The sequence below is a fragment of the Tachypleus tridentatus genome, chromosome 1 (genome assembly GCF_004210375.1).
Source record: "Tachypleus tridentatus isolate NWPU-2018 chromosome 1, ASM421037v1, whole genome shotgun sequence".
Lineage (NCBI taxonomy): Eukaryota > Metazoa > Arthropoda > Merostomata > Xiphosura > Limulidae > Tachypleus > Tachypleus tridentatus.
In genome coordinates, this window is record NC_134825.1 from 82,293,241 (window position 1) to 82,312,783 (window position 19,543).

General features: G+C 32.5%; 1 protein-coding gene across 3 annotated transcripts in view; it reads left to right on the top strand.

The window, feature by feature from the left end:
• LOC143253644 (A-type potassium channel modulatory protein KCNIP1-like) overlaps window positions 1–19,543 on the top strand; it is a 141,358-nt gene that overhangs the window by 98,587 nt on the left and 23,228 nt on the right. The window lies entirely within an intron of this gene.

Below are 19,543 nucleotides of genomic sequence, written 5' to 3' on the forward strand. Positions count from 1 at the left end.
TATCATAAAGGTTATCAAACGTAGAACGTTCGAACCTATCGTCATGCAACAATAGATCTAAAGTAGCATACACGTGAAACACTGGCAAATAAATGTTTGTTTATTTTACAATAAGTAATATTAGTGTGTATATATATATATCATTACAAATAAAAATAACAATCCAAAAAATAATCAAATATATAATTTGAATTATATTTTAACAAATTTAAACGAATGTCAATAATATTAAGAGTTAATTGGGTGTTTTGCATTGTTACAACAATGTCACGTTCCTATTGTTCTGAAAATAGCTAGTGCTTTGATTCTACAAATAAAAATAAAATAATAATAACAATAGTAGTAAATAATTAATTAATTATTTAAAGGTGAGAAATATAAATGTGTGTGCGCGAGGAAAATATATATATACGAGTTTGTGAATAAATATCTTTATATGCTCGCACATACAAACAGAGGCAGAGTTATAGAAAAGAAAATATTCCATTTACTCCCTCTTGGTTTTATTCTTGATTGTCAATGTATAACCGAGGATCAGAATTCGGAAGTGGCTAATGTTATGGCCTCTAGTATTGAAATGTTTAGCCACGGGTTTGTCTGGATTGTAATTCTGGATGTTACGGATGTATTCGCATGGTCTTTCAGACATCTGACCTATTTCTCCTACATACAGTTGTTTGGTTTGTTTTGAATTTTGCGCAAAGCTACACGAAGGCTATCTGCGCTAGTCATCCCTAATTTAGCAGTGTAAGACTAGAGGGAAGTCAACTAGTCATCGCCACCCACCGCTAACTCTTGGGCTACTCTTTTGCCAACGAATAGTGGGATTGACCGTCACATTATAACGCCCCTACAGCTGAAAGGGCGAGCATATTTGGTGTAACAGGGATTCGAACCCGCGAATTACGAGTCGATTGCCTTAACCACCTGGCCATGCCGAGCCCATACAGTTGTGTACAGTATAACTTAATAACCCATGTGATTTATATCACGTATTCTGTTTCATTAAAATTTAACATCAGCTGTTTTTAGTGATATACGTTTTTTCCTCGTTTTTGTTTTCGAGTACTCTTGAGTAACCTTGGCTTCTTACCGTGTAAATCTGAAAGTGATGAAAGTTAATTTTTGACTTTCCATCATATTATTCAGGTGATGTCAGCATTATATATTAATTTTGACTTCTCACCGTGTATATTTAATACATTTGTTTCTATGCTTAACATTCCAACATTATGTATTTAAAATCGAGACTTTTAACGATTAAAACTGGCATAAAATGATGCTATTATTTTCGCATGACTTTGAATTTTTTCTTATGCACTCACTATTAGATTTGAGAATCCGTATAATATTTAGAACCACTTAATTAATCGATTTTTTGATAACGCGACCTCACTTGCCTATCACTCGTAAAGAAACGTTTATTGTTCTTTACTTTTTACTTCCTACGTCTTTTTTCAGGTATTGACATGGCCGTGACGTTTGGATGTTCTAAGCTTAAATACTCGCTGTGTTTTGCCTGTACAATGTATTCAATAGTTTTGCTTATTTTAAGAGTTTTATTTTTATTTGTGAACTTGTGTTTTGTGTGCATACGTGTTCAATCATTTTTGAACAATAATTTTATCGGAGGTGAATATTTTGTGTGCCCAACTAAATCCACTTCATTGCGACCATTCGTTGAATGGGGATTCTTGTTCAAAGCCACTAATCTTGTTTCGTGTTTCTTTTCCTTCTCCTTCTTAAGTTTGAACTTTTGACAAAGCAAAGATGATGTGATTAACTACGCTTAGTGTCCCCCGCTGGAACGGCGGTAATCTTACGGATTTACAACGCTAAAATTAGGGGTTCGATTCCACTCTGTGGAAACAGCAGATAACTCGATGATGTAGCTTTGCTATAAGAAAACACACACAACCGCAGCTATTTTTTTAGAAACGTAGAAAATATTCAGCAATCAAACAGCTACAGTTGTTGAACTTTATTTCATATTTATTAACAAGATTGGTGCGAGTTTTTCTGTAGTATAAGTATCAACATAGCTATCCCTTGATACGATTGATATCAAGCTATACTTGGTTTCGCTGTATTTAGCAGGATAACAAATGTGAGCTAAACTGAACTACAGAACTGCTGTTACTCTTTATATTAAACATTAAGTGTGTACTTAGGTCAAAATAAAGATATGAAAATAACTTAAAATTTGTAAAGTTAGAGTACGTGAAACGTGTAATCGTAGTTATTTGTTGTTGTTGTTGTTTTTTTTTCATTATGGTATGAATACCTTTTCTAAGCTGACGAAATATGATTATAATTAATTATGCTTGTCGTAAGACATTTGCATTATTTATATTATATATTTTCGTCGCTACATTCTGTATTTAATCCCTCGGAAGATTTAAAAAAAAAGAATTGTGTGGAATAGTATTTCAACCATGCTATGCCCGTCATATCTATTGGCGACAAGATGTTTCGCTCAATAAAAAACTAATTAGGCTGACTGGGACACAACATACTATTTCTCAGCCGAGGAAATTTCTATAAAAGTGTGGATCTGTATCCAGGGCTAAAACCAAATACTCAAACTTAGTTGGAAAACACATTTCAAAACCTGAGGTCAAAACATTTAATTTGTTTAGAAATTTTTCTTATTTATATAATTATATATTGTTAAAAATGTGAATCAGTTGCGTGTGATTATATTATAGTTAATTAGATATATATTATTTTCATAAAAGCGATAATACCAAATAAACAATTTAAAAATAACTTCAAAATAGTAATATTTTTATCAATTTATATTATTTATTTTTTTATAAAGTGCTTGTAGTTTTAGTTTTACTCGTCATTAAATAAAAGATCTATAAGAAGTTATTAGGGTATTTGCCTCAACATAGCTGTTAATAATACTTAGAATTATTCCATGTGCAGGTAGTATTCGGCAGACTTGTTAGTTGTGTATTTCTGAGAGTGTATCTGTGTTACATTCTATTGTTCAAAAATAAATGAATGAATGAATAGCAGAAAATGTTCTATGGCACATTCAATGTAGTAGCTTTGCTGACTTCATCTATGTCATTACATCGTAATTGTAATTATAATGATGTTTATTTCTAATGTATTTCTGCTGCGGACTTCAGAGCAAATAGAAGAAATGAAATGCAAGGGTATAATTGAGGTCGATTCTTTCGAACCGGAAACATTTTTTGCCTGGAAATCGGGAACGTATGGTAATCCTAGATATAAATACGCAAAATTTACTTAGTCAATAATTACAGTATTCATTACGATGTAGGATAATCACCAACTGACGTTTACGACACCTTAAGCGACATGTGCTAATTGGCTTGGATAAAGATTTCAAAGTTTAGGCAAAATGATCGTTAATGTAGAGCTCTTGATCAAAGTGAGATCACCCAATCAGCAGATTCTACCACCGATTGGCAGTATTTACAACCATTTTTATAATGTACCTACAGCTGAAAGTGCTATATAGCATGGACTCGAACCTTGGATAATCTTATCAGCAGTTTGGCACGCTTACCACATTGCCACGTCTGGCCAAAAATGTATTGATAAAAGCGTAAATGTTTAGTTGTTATAAATTGAATATTTCTAGAGATTCAAAGGCTTCATTAAATAGCCATTTCACTAATTTGTACTTGTTTTCTAAATAAATCATCATTATAAGAAAAATTATGAAAGTAGTTCATATTTTTACATCTCAGCATAACATTATTATTATATGCTTGAACAGAACGTGTCTCAAATTGTGATTTCCGTTTCTGTATCTTTACTTACATCTTAAACTATTTTATTATTTATTTTTTACAAAATTTGTGGACAAGATAAACACAATAATCCATTCGTTTAAAACAAAACTCACACACTTATCAATGACAGTCAAATTTATCTACCAAGGTTACGATAATAGCTCATAACTCTCTCTTTTTTTAAGATAAAGTGTTTAACTATTTTTTGCAATTAAGTTGCTATGTTAGATATTGTTGTGTTTTTGAGCATGTGAAACAGTGAGGTGTAACCTGACAACTGAAATCAAAATTAGCTATATTATTCTCTTTTTTTTTTTCTTATCGAGTTGCGGATTTATTGGATTATCTTATTTGAATACGTTTGGTATGATTTGGAAGTGGGATTAAAACTTAAACTCACTTCATTTAATTCGATTGTGTTCTGAACTATTTGCCAGTTTCTATTAATGAATAACAGCAGTCTACCCAGATTACTTTGGACTCCGATAAATCACGTCACGTGTGCCTCCCGTCTTCTCCGTGTCACATTTGTCATACTTTTACAAATTTATCTTCCACGAATACTACCACCAGTTAAATATTATTGCATATTACATTATTTAGCTCTGTGTAATTTGTTTTGCATAAAACAATATAGTTGAAATTAAGATGCTTTCAGTATTATGAATTAATTATCCACTCAAGTTGTTTCTATCAAGAGTTTGTTAAAGATCACACATGCATCAGATTATAGTACATATTATAGCAGAAGCGTCAGTTATGAACACAGGGGTCAGCTGAGTATAATATTATTTTCCACAGTCGTCACTTCAAGAGTTCAGACACAGGATTATGGTTGCCATAGCAACAGATAACTAAACTTGTTATTTTGGAAAACTTAAGTATCTCTGCACGATACATCACTCCACTAGCTGATATTTCGTTATAAAAGAATTAACCACTGGGAGATTAGTTGTGTAAATGTGTCACTGATATGTAAAAACAATTTTGCTTTTATTGTATAGACACACATACACATCTGTTGCTAATAGTATATTACAGTGGTAGGTTTATATGTCTATGCAACCACCTATTTCTGCAGTTCGAAAAGCAGTATGGCAGTTTTTTGCGTGGTTGAATAAATTACACGCCTGTTTTCGTTCTCACAATACAATCACAGATTTGGTTCAGTGAATACACGTGTACATTATTATGAAAAACAGTTCTTAGTCCGTTTGTATAAATTAAACCTTTTGTTGCTATTATAATACCATCGTATATTTGGTTGTTTAAATTGTCATGTGTCACTATTGTGAAAGGAAATTTTTGGTTTTCTTGTATATCGGGACGGATTTAAAATAACCGTATCATGAGGACCAAGAAAAGTGGGTGAAACTGCGAGTTAAATATTTTGGGTGTAGTGAGAAAAATATTGAAGTAATAAATTTTTCATTCAATTTTCAATAATTATTTTCTATACATTCAAAATATCAGATACACACAAAATGAGGATGTTAAATAATGTTTCGTTTTCAGTCTTTATGTTCATGTGAATAACCACGAAGGAAAACATTCATTTCATTCTCTCTGTCTCACTCACCACGCTAGCGAAGCGGCAAACTGTCAACCCATGAATCACAATGCGACAAGCCTCTTTTAAACTGATATTCAAACAGCTTATTGGCGAATGATTTAATTTGCAGCTATTTGTCACATTTGTTCATGACTTTTAGTGGTGCTTGAGTGTAAGAAAACAAAATAAAAAAAAGAACTTGATCTTGTTGGCGGCCCCATGAATTTCACCCTACTTCATAAACGTATAACAGATGCTAATATCTGATGAATATATTATTTCTAGTTCGTTGCATAAAAACACGTATTTTGTTTTTATTAGAATTGTTTTGCATATCTGCGAAAAGCTACACTAAAGCTCTCTAATCGAATAATAAAATCTGGCTGTCATTCTTATAACGTATTTATAGCCCTAGGATGAGGAGTGCAATAAAATATTTTCCGATTCACATCATGGCCCAGTATGGCCAAACGTGTTAAGGCGTGTGACTCGTAATCTGAGGGTCGCGGGTTTACATCCCCGTCGTATCAAACATGCTCGCCCTTTCAGCCGTGGGGGCGTTTCAATCCCACTATTCGTTGGTAAAAGAGTAGCCCAAGAGTGGCGGTGGGTGGTGATGACTAGCTGCCTTCCCTTTAGTCTTACACTGCTAAATTAGGGACGGCTAGCACAGATAGCCCTCGAGTAACTTTGTGCGAAATTCAAAAACAAAACAATCCAACCGATTCCCATCCGTTACGCCAACTACTTAGCCACGCCCTGTCTGTTGTGTTTAGTTGTGTAATCACTCAACTGTCACTGGTGATAAAAAGAAGTAGTTTAATTTGGCTAAATAAACACGTATCTATCACTAATATTAGAACTTAGTTTTGGGTTCGTAGTCTAAACACTTTCACTGCTGAGGGAAGAACTGATTTTAGTGTGGTTGCATAAACAAACACACGTCTGCTACTAGTATTAGAATACAGTCGTATGTTAGTTGTCTAAACACTCATTCACCACTAATGAGAAGAATAATGGATTTGCTTTTTTGTTTTAAAAAGATAAGAACAAGAAAAAATCCAAACATTTACTCTTGTAATAATAACGAGGTCAACTGTTTCATCATGATCCATATTCAGACGTGTAACAGATTTACCGTTATACGTTTATATCAGTGCCTATGTTTGTTTCTGTATAGTTTCTTTTTCGCATGTAACGTACATTCTTGACTATGTGTTGCGCAAGTCTCGCCTGTTCTCGAAATTTATAGAACATTCCTGTGCGTAAGGATTAACAATGTATTAGGTGTGTATGTAATACTAGTGATTGACAGTATCGTCGCGAACTTTGGTGGATGTTCTAGAGTTTCGTATGAGTGATATATAAAAACCCGACGCACCGAGAGACAAATATTATTGTTATTCGTCAGCTACAGTCAGTGTGCTATAGATCTAGGATGCTATAATTGTGATTAACACCTATTACTCGGAAAATTACAGAATTTGACCAGGGACATTGTAGATTTCGAACATTACAAACTATTCAAATTTAAAGTAATACTTCGAACGTTATTATTTCTACGAGGACATTAAATATATTTGCTGGAAGAAGTCAGCTTGTACCCATCGTAAGGCCAAATAAGAAAACGACAGCGTTAGCTTAAACGATGCTTAACAGTATCAACTCAAAATTAATTTATGTCGATTGGTTCTATGTCTTTGACAAATGACATTGCTAATCCCATACAGATGCTAATATCTCTGTATTATGGCTCTGTCATTGTTGTTATAATGTAATTAACCACTTAATTAAAATTTCCAGTTTTTTGAAATAATAATACGTAACATAGCAAATCGGAGACTCGTCCGAAATAAGTTATAATGCGCAAAAGGTGATGAAGAGAAACAAAGAAAAATACCAAACGAATTTCAAACATTTACATTACAAATGATATAATAATGACACTTTCAGCTCTATCCAACATTTTCTAACTCAGTGCTGCAATATTTTTGAAAAATCTCATTGTATTTTCATAAGGCGAAAAACCCTTTGTGAGTTATTCATTAATGTATCAATCTCCCCTTTTGGCGTTCAGATTCACTGAATTAAATAGAAATATAACAAAGCCTCTGAATCATTGATCTCCAAATTCAACTAAAACTTGTCCATAAACCAGAGGGAACACTAAATATTTATGTATTGTGAAAGATAAAACTCACGCTTAAATGTTTTTGTATTGTGTATCAAAAGTATTTTCGTATGACATCTTGGAGAGATAATAAAACATTGTCAACCACCAGATTATCTGGAAATACGATACGATCTTGTGTTATATTTCATTTATTACCCCCAATCAATGACAGCCAGAGAAGACACACACTAGGTTCAGGAAATGTTCTTAACGTAAGCCACAGTTTTTTACGTGAAGAAATTCGTAGAATTTATCTTAATGTTTAAAGTTTTTCTGGATCACGAACCTCACATATTTAATAGAATGAATAACAAAAGCATACAATGAAAATCAAATATATTACTGATAAAGCAGTTAAATCAAGTGCTTCATAAGCGCTCGACTTCGTTTTCACTCCTCTCTTTAAAATACAAACTTTAATCTACCATGAGTTTAGGAATTATGTCCTTTACAGAGATTTTAGTATAAACACTTTGATACAGTGTATGGCCTTAAATTTATTAGAGTTTTTTACTTTATACAATGATGTTCTGTTTAAAATTCCCAGAAGTTACAGCGTTTGTGAGCCATTTAATAACAAATATACAACTTCCTGTTTCCATGAAAACTTGAAAGCTTACGTAAAGTACCATTGACACCACAATTTACGTTTATTTGTTTTATTCAGTAATTACTGTTGTAAGCAGAAACATACCGAAAGCACCTTGATTATTACTGAGCTGTTTTAGAACATTTTCTAACAGAAAATTAACAGTGGAAGTTAATGGTCAACAAGAACTGCTGACTTAGAGAAGCGAAATGTTTGTTTTTCCTGTCGTAAGTGAAAACCTTGAAATGTTTTAAATGTTTCGACAGTCGGTAATATGACTGTGTTAATGTTTACATATCAAAGTTGGGCAAAATATAGAATATAGAATATTACGCATGAGTTACTTAAGAATATGTGACCAAAAATAAAAAGAACATTATTTATTTAAGTCAGGTTTTGCTCTTAAGCTTACATGTTGAAGGGGATTTCTCTCACAAGTTGTTCTGAAACATTTTTTGCGTTCTTATTTTTGTTCTATGATGTAACTCGCTACAAAAGAGCAGACAATTAACAAATTTCCGAATTCGAGTTAAATTGTGAAACGGGTATTTGAAGGTTCTAACAGATAATCATAGGGCCCATTATCAACTCGTTACAAATTTATAAAGTAATTTAATTTTCAACTGTTTCTCTAAAACGAGGTAGTGTATCTAAAAGTCGGACTGTACTGAATTGTTTTGTTTCTTTTGAATTTAGAGCAAAGATACACGAGGGCTCTCTGCGCTAGCCGCTCCTAACTTAGCAATGTGAGACTAGAGGGAAGGTAGCTAGCCATTATCACCCACCATCAACTCTTGGGTTACTCTTTTACCAACGAATAGTAGGATTGTTTATTATAGTACAACGACCCCACGGATGAAAGGACGAGCATGTTTGGTTTGATAAGGATTCGAATCCGCGACTTAAGATTACCAGTAATGCCGGGTCACTATTGGATTGAAACGCACGAGAGTTTTATGTCATATCGTACTCAGTTCATTTACCAATATAACTTAAATTTAATAACTTCACGATAATATATGCATGATATGTCGTTTTCCATAGAAATGTAACTTCAGTAACTGTAGTTTTTGTTATAATAGCATATTGTGTTTTGGATAACATTAGAAACAGTCCTTGAAATTATCGTGTCAAATTTTGTCTTAAAAAAAAAGACATCAGAAGCAAGTTTAACCAGCTTTCAAAGTTTAAAATTTTTTATTGTTTCCATTTGAATTTCTGTTAACTTTGAGGAGTTATGGCTGTTTATCATCTATACGTGTTACTTGTCAGCAACTGCATATAGTAGTGAAAAATCACAACTATACGTATAATTTGTCCCAAATCACTGTATGGGTCTTATAATCCCGACGTAATGATAATTGCTATTCAAAATAATCTACCTAAGGTTCGGAACGGAAAATTCGATAAATCGTTGTTTGTTGGTACTCAGTACACTAATACCAGAAACACATTCCGTGATTTTGAAAATGTTTAAACCACGTTTTTTGTTGTTTTTATTTCGCCACATGTTTCAAAATATATAAGTGGAAATGTTTGACTTGTACTTCGCTAAGGCTGTTCATCGCAGCGCGTACTGTACATATTCGTTTAAAATTCCTGTGGTGCGAATAGTATTAACTACATTTTATTCTTTGAAATGAACAAATATATGATTTAAGTTAGCTTCACTACCGAATAGAATTGTTGCTTTCTGTCTAGGTGTGTGCGTATAATGTTTTCAACGGTTTGTGGAGGAAACTTATTGATGTTGATGAAGTATTGTTTTATTTTTTCTAATTCATCGTTAATTTTATCTGGTGAGCATAGTTTTATGGCTGTGTTTATTTGGTTTCTTAGTATGTTGAGTTTTTGTTTTGTTTCATGTGCTGAGTCCCATGCTGAATCAACCAACAAAAGTAAATATATCTCACAAATAAAAAATCACGAAACCATATACTGCTGCATACCATATATTCCCGATATCAGCAGAAAAATAACCAACATTTGGCAAAAACTAGTAACAAAATATGACATTCCAGTTAATACCAAATTTATTCAAAAACCAGGCACAAAACTGATGTCTATACTATGCAAAAACTACAGTAACAAACACCACACCAACATCACGACTTCTATATTGGAGAAATAAGTAGAAAAATGGAAACCAAATTCAAAGAACGTAAAAAGTCCCCTTCACACGTTTTCGAACACTGCAAGTCAAATAAACATAACATTACCATAGAAAACACTTAAATACTAAATAAATAAACATAAACAAACGCAAAATTAAAGAAGCTTTAATTATACAACAACTTAAACCCAAAATAAACCAATACAAAGGAACACCTTAATACTTATATTAAAAATAATAAAATAAATAATATAAAATTATATATTCATACATCTAACACCGCCCTCTACATTCCGACACTCAGTTACACAATCCTTTTCAGTTACCTCTTTCTTTTTTTGTGAACATGACGATGACCGAAGAAGGTCGAAACGTTGTTCGCTCCTCTACGTAAAATATTTTCTCAACCTAAACAAGCCGTTTTTACATATATAAAGTTATTGTTTATTATTTGAAACTTCAATATCGAATACCTTTACACATTTATTGTCTATCACCTGGAACTTCAATACTAGATACTACTATGAAACCTTTGCTTGCTTCCTGGAACTTCAATACCGAATACCACAACAAACTGATTGTTTATCACCTGAAACTTTAATACCGAATACCTCTTCAAAGTTAATGTTTATCACCTAAAACTTTAATGTCGATTACCTTTATACAGTCACTGTTTATCACATGGTACGTGAATACCGAATACCACAACGAAGTCATTATTTATCACCCAAAATTTCAATATCGAATGCTAGTAGTGGGTCATTGTTTATATCCTGAAACTTCAATACCGAATACAACTAGAAAATATTTGTTTATCACCTGCAACATCAATACCGAATACCACTACAAAGTCATTGTTTGCCATCTTCTATGTAGATTACCTTCACACTGTCATTGTTTTTTTACCTGAAACTTCAATACTGAATATCATGGTAAAGTCGTTGTTTATCTACTGGATCTTCAATAGTGAATGTCTTTACACAGTCATTGTTTATCACCTAAAACTTCGATGTCGAATATCTTTACACTGTCTTTCTTTATCTTGTGGAACGTCAATACCGAATACCAGTATGAACTGATTGTTTATTACCTGAAACGTCAATACTGAATACCGCTACAATCACTGTTTATTACCTGAAACGTCAATACTGAATACCACTACAATCACTGTTTATTACCTGAAACGTCAATACTGAATACCACTACAATCACTGTTTATTACCTGAAACTCTAATCTCGAGTATCACTAAAAAGTCATTGTTTATCTCTTGAAACTTCAGTATTAAATATCTTTACACGGTCATTGTTTTTTACCTAAAATTTCAATATACAATACCTAGACGTAGCCATTGTTTATTACTTGAAACTTCAATACCATGTACCACTACAAAAGCATTGTTTATCACCTAAAACTTCAATGTCGTATACCTTTACACAGTCATTGTTTATTACCTGGAACGTTAATACCGAGTACCACTAAAAATTTATTGTTTATCACTTGAAACCTTTGTAGCGAATACCACCATAAAGTTATTGTTTATCACTTAAAACATCAATAGCAATACCACTATAAAGTCATTGTTTATCACCTGAAACTTAAATTCCGAATACCACTACAAAATCATTGTTTATCACCTGAAACTTTATCACGGAATACCACTAGCAAGCTATTATTTATCACCTGAAATTTTAATACCGAATATCTCTACGAAGTCATTGTTTATCACGTGAAATTTCGATACCGAATACCATAACAAAGTCATTGTTTATCACCTGAAACTTCAATACCGAATGCCACTTGAAAGTCATTGTTTGCCACCTGGAACTTCAATACAGAATACCACTAAAACGTTATTGTTTATCACCTAAACCTTCAGTACTGAATACACTACAAAGTTATTGTTTGTCATCTGACACTTCAATATAGATAACCTTTACACAGCCATTGTTTATTACCTGAAACTTCAATACCGAATACCACACAAAGTCATTGTTTTTCACCTAAAACTTTAATACCGAATGCCACTAGAAAGTTATTGTTTATCACTTGAAAATTCAATGTCGAACACCTTTGCACAGTGATTGTTTGTCTCCTGGATATTTAATACCGAATGCCACTATGTGGTTGTTGTTTGGTATCTAGAACTTCAAAATTGAATACTACCTCAAAGTCGTCGTTATTTGTCATCTGAATCTTCAGTACTGAAAATATTACGTAGTCGTTGTTTGTAACGAAATTAAATAGAAAAAATAATATATCATGGTCAATAACCTCCTCTTAAAATTGTATTCTGCATAGCAGGAAACTCTTTTTTTTTTTTTTTTTAAGCTTGTTGTCTCGCATCCAAATGGTGAGTTATGGAACCAAAGCTCGCATAGGTTTAAATGACAGTTAGTTGTATGTGAGCCATAAGCCGTAATCGATCGAATTTCGTGCACTATCTCGCCATATATCCTAATGCTCTGATGTTATAAAACACAAATGAGTATAGAACATCGTATGAATGGAAGAGGCTATTATCAGTATTTTTAAGACCTGTGATAATATATATTATTTAAATGATACCTCTAAGTGTAGATAATGTAATTGCTAGTATCTAACATGTGACATAATTATTATTGTGTATAGTATTTAACTTAATAGGTTGACATAAATCAGAATTCAGTATAATGTAAAGATACAAGCTCTTAATTTTATTTGTGGATTGTAGAATAAATGAATAATAATCATTAGAACTTGGTAAAGTTTCCTATCATCGTTATTTTTGGTATTTTATTATCATATTGCTACACTTTTGTCTGTCCTGAAAAAGGGCGCGCACTTTATTGTTTAAATGCGCATGCACAACGGGTTTAAAGAATAAGTGGATATAAATATACTTTTGTGGACATTCAGTGCAACAACGACGTATTGAAAGCTTATCACACTTTTTAAAAAGGCCTAACGTTAGGTCGTAAAATACAATTTAAATTTATCTGTTGATAATATTAAGTGCAGCGAAGTTTAACCTTAAGTCAAGTGGACTTTCTGTAGTTATAATTCTTTTGGATTATTATAGAAGTCTTGTATATATTATATTTCAAGAAGTACTGTTGCATTAAAGATAGTAATTTGACAGCAAGCGTTTTGTAGGTCTCTGTTAGTACTAAATATTAACCACCTTTTGGTCAGGATATTAATGAATAATTTTAGTGTTTCACGTTATTGGTGAATTCTAGTGTCTTAGCATTTTCTTCCTCAAAAATACTTCTCCTCATTGTGTTCATTCGGCAGCAGTTTTAACTTACGGCGCCAGAGTATTCTTAGAAGTGAGTATGTTGCTCACTTTATCTAATAGAAAATATTCAATAACGAGCCTCTATGACAAGTATGTAGAGATGACTAAACTGGAAAAATCGAAAATATAAAGAGCTCACAAGGATAACCGCAATGACCAGAATATCTAAAATATGTTCCAAAATGTCACACGATTACGCTAGTTAGGTTAGTTAGACGCTACAGAGAACATTTGTTAGACCTAAGAACTGAATTTTTCGCTTCACTAGCTGTGACTCGTTACGTTAATCAATAAAAATCCTATCTCTCTCAGTCTGTAAAAGCGACCCCAGCTTCGGGAAGCAAGACTTGTATTGAAATACGAATCTGTATAAAAGGGTGAATCAGAAGAAAGAGCTTTTTATCATAAACAATGTTAGATTATTTTATAAATATAGAGATATTCAGAAGCGTAGCCAAGGGGGGGGGGGCTGGCCGCCTGAAAATTTAGGCATATTGATCATATACTATTTTCTAGCTTTTATATATAATAAACTCATTTTGTATAATTTAATAAAATAAACCTTCTATAAACACTATTATATTTGGTTTGGCTTTCTTTAATAACTATTTAATTAAACACTAAAATCAAAATAGGGATCACAAGGGATTGCCCAAAACCCTAATAGAACATTCGGGCAGAAAGCACCTTGAACAGTAAAGATTAGTGTAAACAACACTTTAAAACCTTTACTGTTGTATGCTAAGGCTAAACTCATAAATAATGCGTAATAAAGCATGCATGTTAGATTTAGAAGGAAAGTAAAATCCGCTCAAAACGGCCTGATTATAATAATAATGATTATTTTCTCAAACTACAACAAGAACCTTTTGTCGAATACTAAATAAGGTAGGTACTTCAATGGTCGTAGGAGTATTGAAAAGTCAATTTGTTTGTTTTTTATTTTATGTAATCTAGAAAACATTGTAATTATATTACAAATGACATTATCATTACCTCTTGAGGTTAGCTTTGTTACACAAAGATAAACTATAAATGATCACTACATTTTCAAACAAATTTTCATAACAATCTCCTGCTGCAGCTTAATATTTTACATCTCGAAGTAATGTTGTCAAATAATTAATAGCTATAGTAAATCATTATGAACAATGTCAGCTAACTGTTAGCTTTCTTTATTATCATTACAGTTAGTTATCTACCATATCGGGTAACATAAGAAGCCAACAAATAAGATAACTACAAAATTGATAATTTAAAAACCTGCAAGTATGGAGCGTAAAAAACAAGGCTGGAGATACTGTAGACATTATTTGTTTAAACTACAAATCAAAATTTTAACTCCACCAAATGTAATTATAGGTAACAGCATAGATCCAAAATAGAAATAAATGTCATATTTTCGTAGAACGTGTGTTACAAATGTATGTCGGAAACTTTTAATGTATGTTACTGAAGCTATTTGGAACAGTCGGCAACGTAGGTCTCAAAATTACCTTTCAAAACACAATTCTTTTGCTCTAATGTCAAGTGCCATTGTAATTTCATACAGTTTCAATGTGATTTTAGTTACGTCGATAAAGCTAGCTGTATCACTTTGTCGTCATAAGCAGTTAGTAACGAGGTTAACATATCACATTTGTAATTCAATATGGTATATATGTGAATATATATAATATCGAAATTATATACATTCTGTTTTACGAAGGAGTCTGTCAGGCATTTGGTATGTTTAGGTTAGTTTTCTCATTTCATATACATGTATATATAGCGAAGAAAAATAATTTTCGAGATTTAATTTAAAGAAATGTATTATTGTGATGGCTAAAAGGACTAATATTTGATGCCATTACTTATTAAGTAGATTAGTTTTTCATCTCAGATTATGTATATTATCCAGTAACGATCGGAAATCAGATGGAAACCTACAATGTTTGCAAATAACGTTTTCTTAGTAGCTTGCTTAGTAATGAAAAAACCAGGTCATATATTAATGCGTTCAGCAGTGTCTACAGTAGGACTTCCAATGGGGAGAATGTTAAATAGTCTGTAATACAAAATTCGCTCTTGATTTTCCAGCAATGATAAAAAGCAGAGCATATTCAGTGTATAATAATAAACCTGAAGTCAGCTCCCAAACGAAGAGAAAGTGCTAGTTTAATATGGTAACAGTGAATCTGTGTCATCCCTCTCGGGACGAGAAAGCTCGTGAACTTACTCCGTGTGTATTAATGAACTTAAAATCTACTTTCTGAAAGAAGAACAGCTGGTGCATATCTATCCTTTCTGTTTAATGATGAACCTGAAAATCTTCACTTAACAACCAAAAACAAAAATGCATATTTATAGTGTATAATAATAAACTTCAAGACCGTCCCTTAGCAACGAGAAATGAAATGTATTTCTACAATGTGTAATAATGCATATTTCAGACTGTTTATTAGCAACGAGAAAATAAATGCACGTGTACAATGTGTAACGTGTACGTTGAAGGCCGTTCCTTGGCGACAAAAATATAAATGCATATATATAGTGTTTATTAAAATATCTGGAATACCATCCCTTAGTGACCAGAAAGCGATTACGTAACTATATAACGAATTTACAGCAGATTTACAAAAGGAAGAATTTATTGTTACGTGTTATAATTTATTTCGGAATAGTTTTTGATTTATTATATTACGTACGTTACGTATTACTATTTCAAATAACCAGAAATGTTAAGCTAGTTAGGCTTGTTTGGCCTCATGCCGCTGATTTTTGTCGAAGTATTTCACTGAAGTTGAATGGTTTGTACTTCTTGAAAAGTATAAACCTTCCTGGTCAAATTCTGTAGTTTTCCGATTAAAAGGCGTTGATTACAATTATAGATTCCTAGGCCAATAGCATACTGACTGTAGCTGACCAATAATATTGTTTGTCTGTCTCTTGCTAGCTACTTTCATAAGAATCACGCGATTTTCTTGAAGTTTCAACAATGATCGAGCACGTCAGTGTTTTTGTAAAACAAATATTGTTGATTCTTACTCTCAAGAATCTTTTACAAATTTCGAGGACAGGCGGCACTTGTGCAATGTGCAGTGGACAATATAAGTCACATGCAAAAATGAAATATATAACGAAATAAGCGTAGGCACTAAAATAAACGTATAACAGTAAATCCATTACAGTGTATATTCATAGGTTTTTAAGATGAACTTCTCTAGCGCGAAAAAGACAAGTTGTTATAAAATTTAACAATGGTCCTGCCTCTAATAAATGAGAAGATAATACTTGTTCATTATGTTGTGACTGAAATTTAATACATGGTATTATTCTTTAGTGATGAAAATACCACCCCTAACGGGTGATGAAGCGAGGGCTCAATACAGCAGGCGAGTTATCAGACTAGACATATATATGAAGTGGCAGTCCAACAGGAACAAAATCTAGCATTTACTGAAAGTCCAATGGATGTTTATTAAATGATATTTGAAGTAGAGAGCTAAATGAAGATCTGTCATGTATAGTGAATTATTAAAACTGAAATCGTTCTATTGCGTGGTGGTGAGGATGCTATATGTGTGTCTTCCGTCTCTTTAGTCGTTAAAACGTGATTAAGGCAGTTTAAGGTTTTATAGGGGAGGAGATATTGACTGGAGTTGCCAACCAACGTTTTAGTGATCTATGCCCTCATCCGACAAATTACCAGGGAAAAGGGGACGTACTACATATTACGTGATTACTGTAAGGTGTAGAAAAAAATTATGATCACATAAAGATTATATATACAAAAAATATTATTATTATGATTCCAACAAACCACTACCAGATTAAAATACCACTCGGTAATTATAATTAAATAAACTGATTGAGGTTACAGTTAATTATATGCAAAAATAGAGGTTGTGGGATAAAGAAGGAAAGACCTTAGTATTCAATGGGCCGAAAGGTTTTATGTGAGCACTCGAAGAATTATGATACATGTTGTTGTTTAGTGGAAACTTACAAGCTTGCGTGCTTTTTACATGTAGTATTTGGATCATTTGCACTGAGTATTTATCATTAAATGGCAACCATGGTCGTAAGAAACTTTATTCTAAGATTAACTTCTACTTGCTTTACGAGATTTTTGCGGAAGAAAAGTCACAAGCAGTAGTTCTGGTGAGTTGTTTAAAATACTGAGTCCTTTAAGAACATTATATAGGACAGACCTGTTGAAAATTAAACGTCCTTCGTGTTGCTGCAGGGAAACTAAGATCTACAGTGTTCAGAACTCCTGTTGTGTTGTTTGAATGGAAATGAAAAGAAAGTGTGAGGAACAGGAAAGCTGTTTTAGTTTGTCTGGAAATGTATTAAAACCGTGTAGGAATCTGAAGTAAGTGGTTGCTATCTAGACTTAATATTCAATCTGACATTACGATGCATCCTAATTAAGTTATGTGAGAAACAAAGTAGAATAAAGATAGTAGTGAACCACCCGGTTTTGACAGATTATCATTCAAAAGTTGATATTGTACTGTATAAAAAAATAGGATAATAAAAATATAAAAATAAACAGCGTGAAAAATATCACTTTATTATTTTTTTATTGCATTAACTCTACAAAAGTGTTCCACTGAATATCTAGTAGAAGAGGTTGCTGTTCTTACCCGAAGGCCATCGGCGTGCCATAGAACACGCGATGTCATAAACATATAGGATCCAACATTACCAAATTACCAAGAAAAAACTGGAAAAAACTTTAATAGTATTAGATAACAATTTCAGAAATCTTTGCATAAAATTGCCAGTTTCACCTTTCAAAACATATATAAATATATATGTAAATTATTTGTGCAGAATTTTTGCGCATAGTTATTTATACGAAGCGTTGTGTGCATATGATCGTTCCTTATTTTGAAATGAAAGGTTAAAGGGAAGACGGATAGTTAACAGCACCTACTACACACTTTTGGCCTGCCCATTTTTATATGACCGAATAATAGCACTTGACCGTTACTCTTATAGCACACCCGTGGTCTCGGAGAGTAGTCTTATGGTAACAAAGACTGAATCGATATTCAATCAGTATTCAGTAACCACTGGGCCCCTCCCAGCCTGTACGATATATATTTAATTAGAAGTGGTACATTACACAATTATAAAAATTATGAAAATTTAACAGTGCCATAATACAATACCAAACAAAAACGTCATATAGCAAAATAACAGCCACCTGGTACTGTTAATTTATAGTGTCAAAAATGTGAAGAAAATAAACAGTGTCGTTTCATAAGGATAAAAAGTAATGCATATTGTCATATTATAATAACAGCAAATGCATACAAAAATACTAGTGTAGAGTTATGATATCAAAATATTATTTAAAAAATTCACATTGCCAGTACTAAAGAAAACTAACTCGGCACCTTACAAACTAACAGTGTAACATTACAATACTTATATACTAATAGAGCATTTACAATACAAACTTACAACACCACAAACTACAGAACACTAACAATTTCATCTCACAGAACCAAAGCATCTATGTAGAATATTCACAATGCGTAAAACTATGGGAAACTAACATTGCGACCTTACAGTGCCGAAACATGAATATAGTTATACATAACAATTTTCAGGTACACAACCAATCTACGATAACATAAAAACTATAGAACACTAACAATACTCCCTTACGATACTGAAACATGGAGATATAATTTTAACACTAACAATGTGACCTTACTACACCAAAACATGGATACAGAATATTCACATTGTAAACTTATAATACATAAAACTGTAGAAGACTAATAATGTCACGTTGCGGTACCGAAAAATTAATATATAATGTGTGTTGTCCGTAATTCGTACCCCCAGGTACGATGCAAACAGCACCTGTGGGGTAGATAATTACAGTATTTGTACAGTTATATATTCTACTTTAAAGACATGACTTGTTTGTTTCATTGCTAATAAATATATGTGTGATAAGTTAAGGTAAAAAATGTGGATTATTTCAAACTATGATACAGGTCCAGCTTATTTCTCGTTGGTTAACTTGTGTTTAGGGTTACTGATGAAGAATGAAATTATCC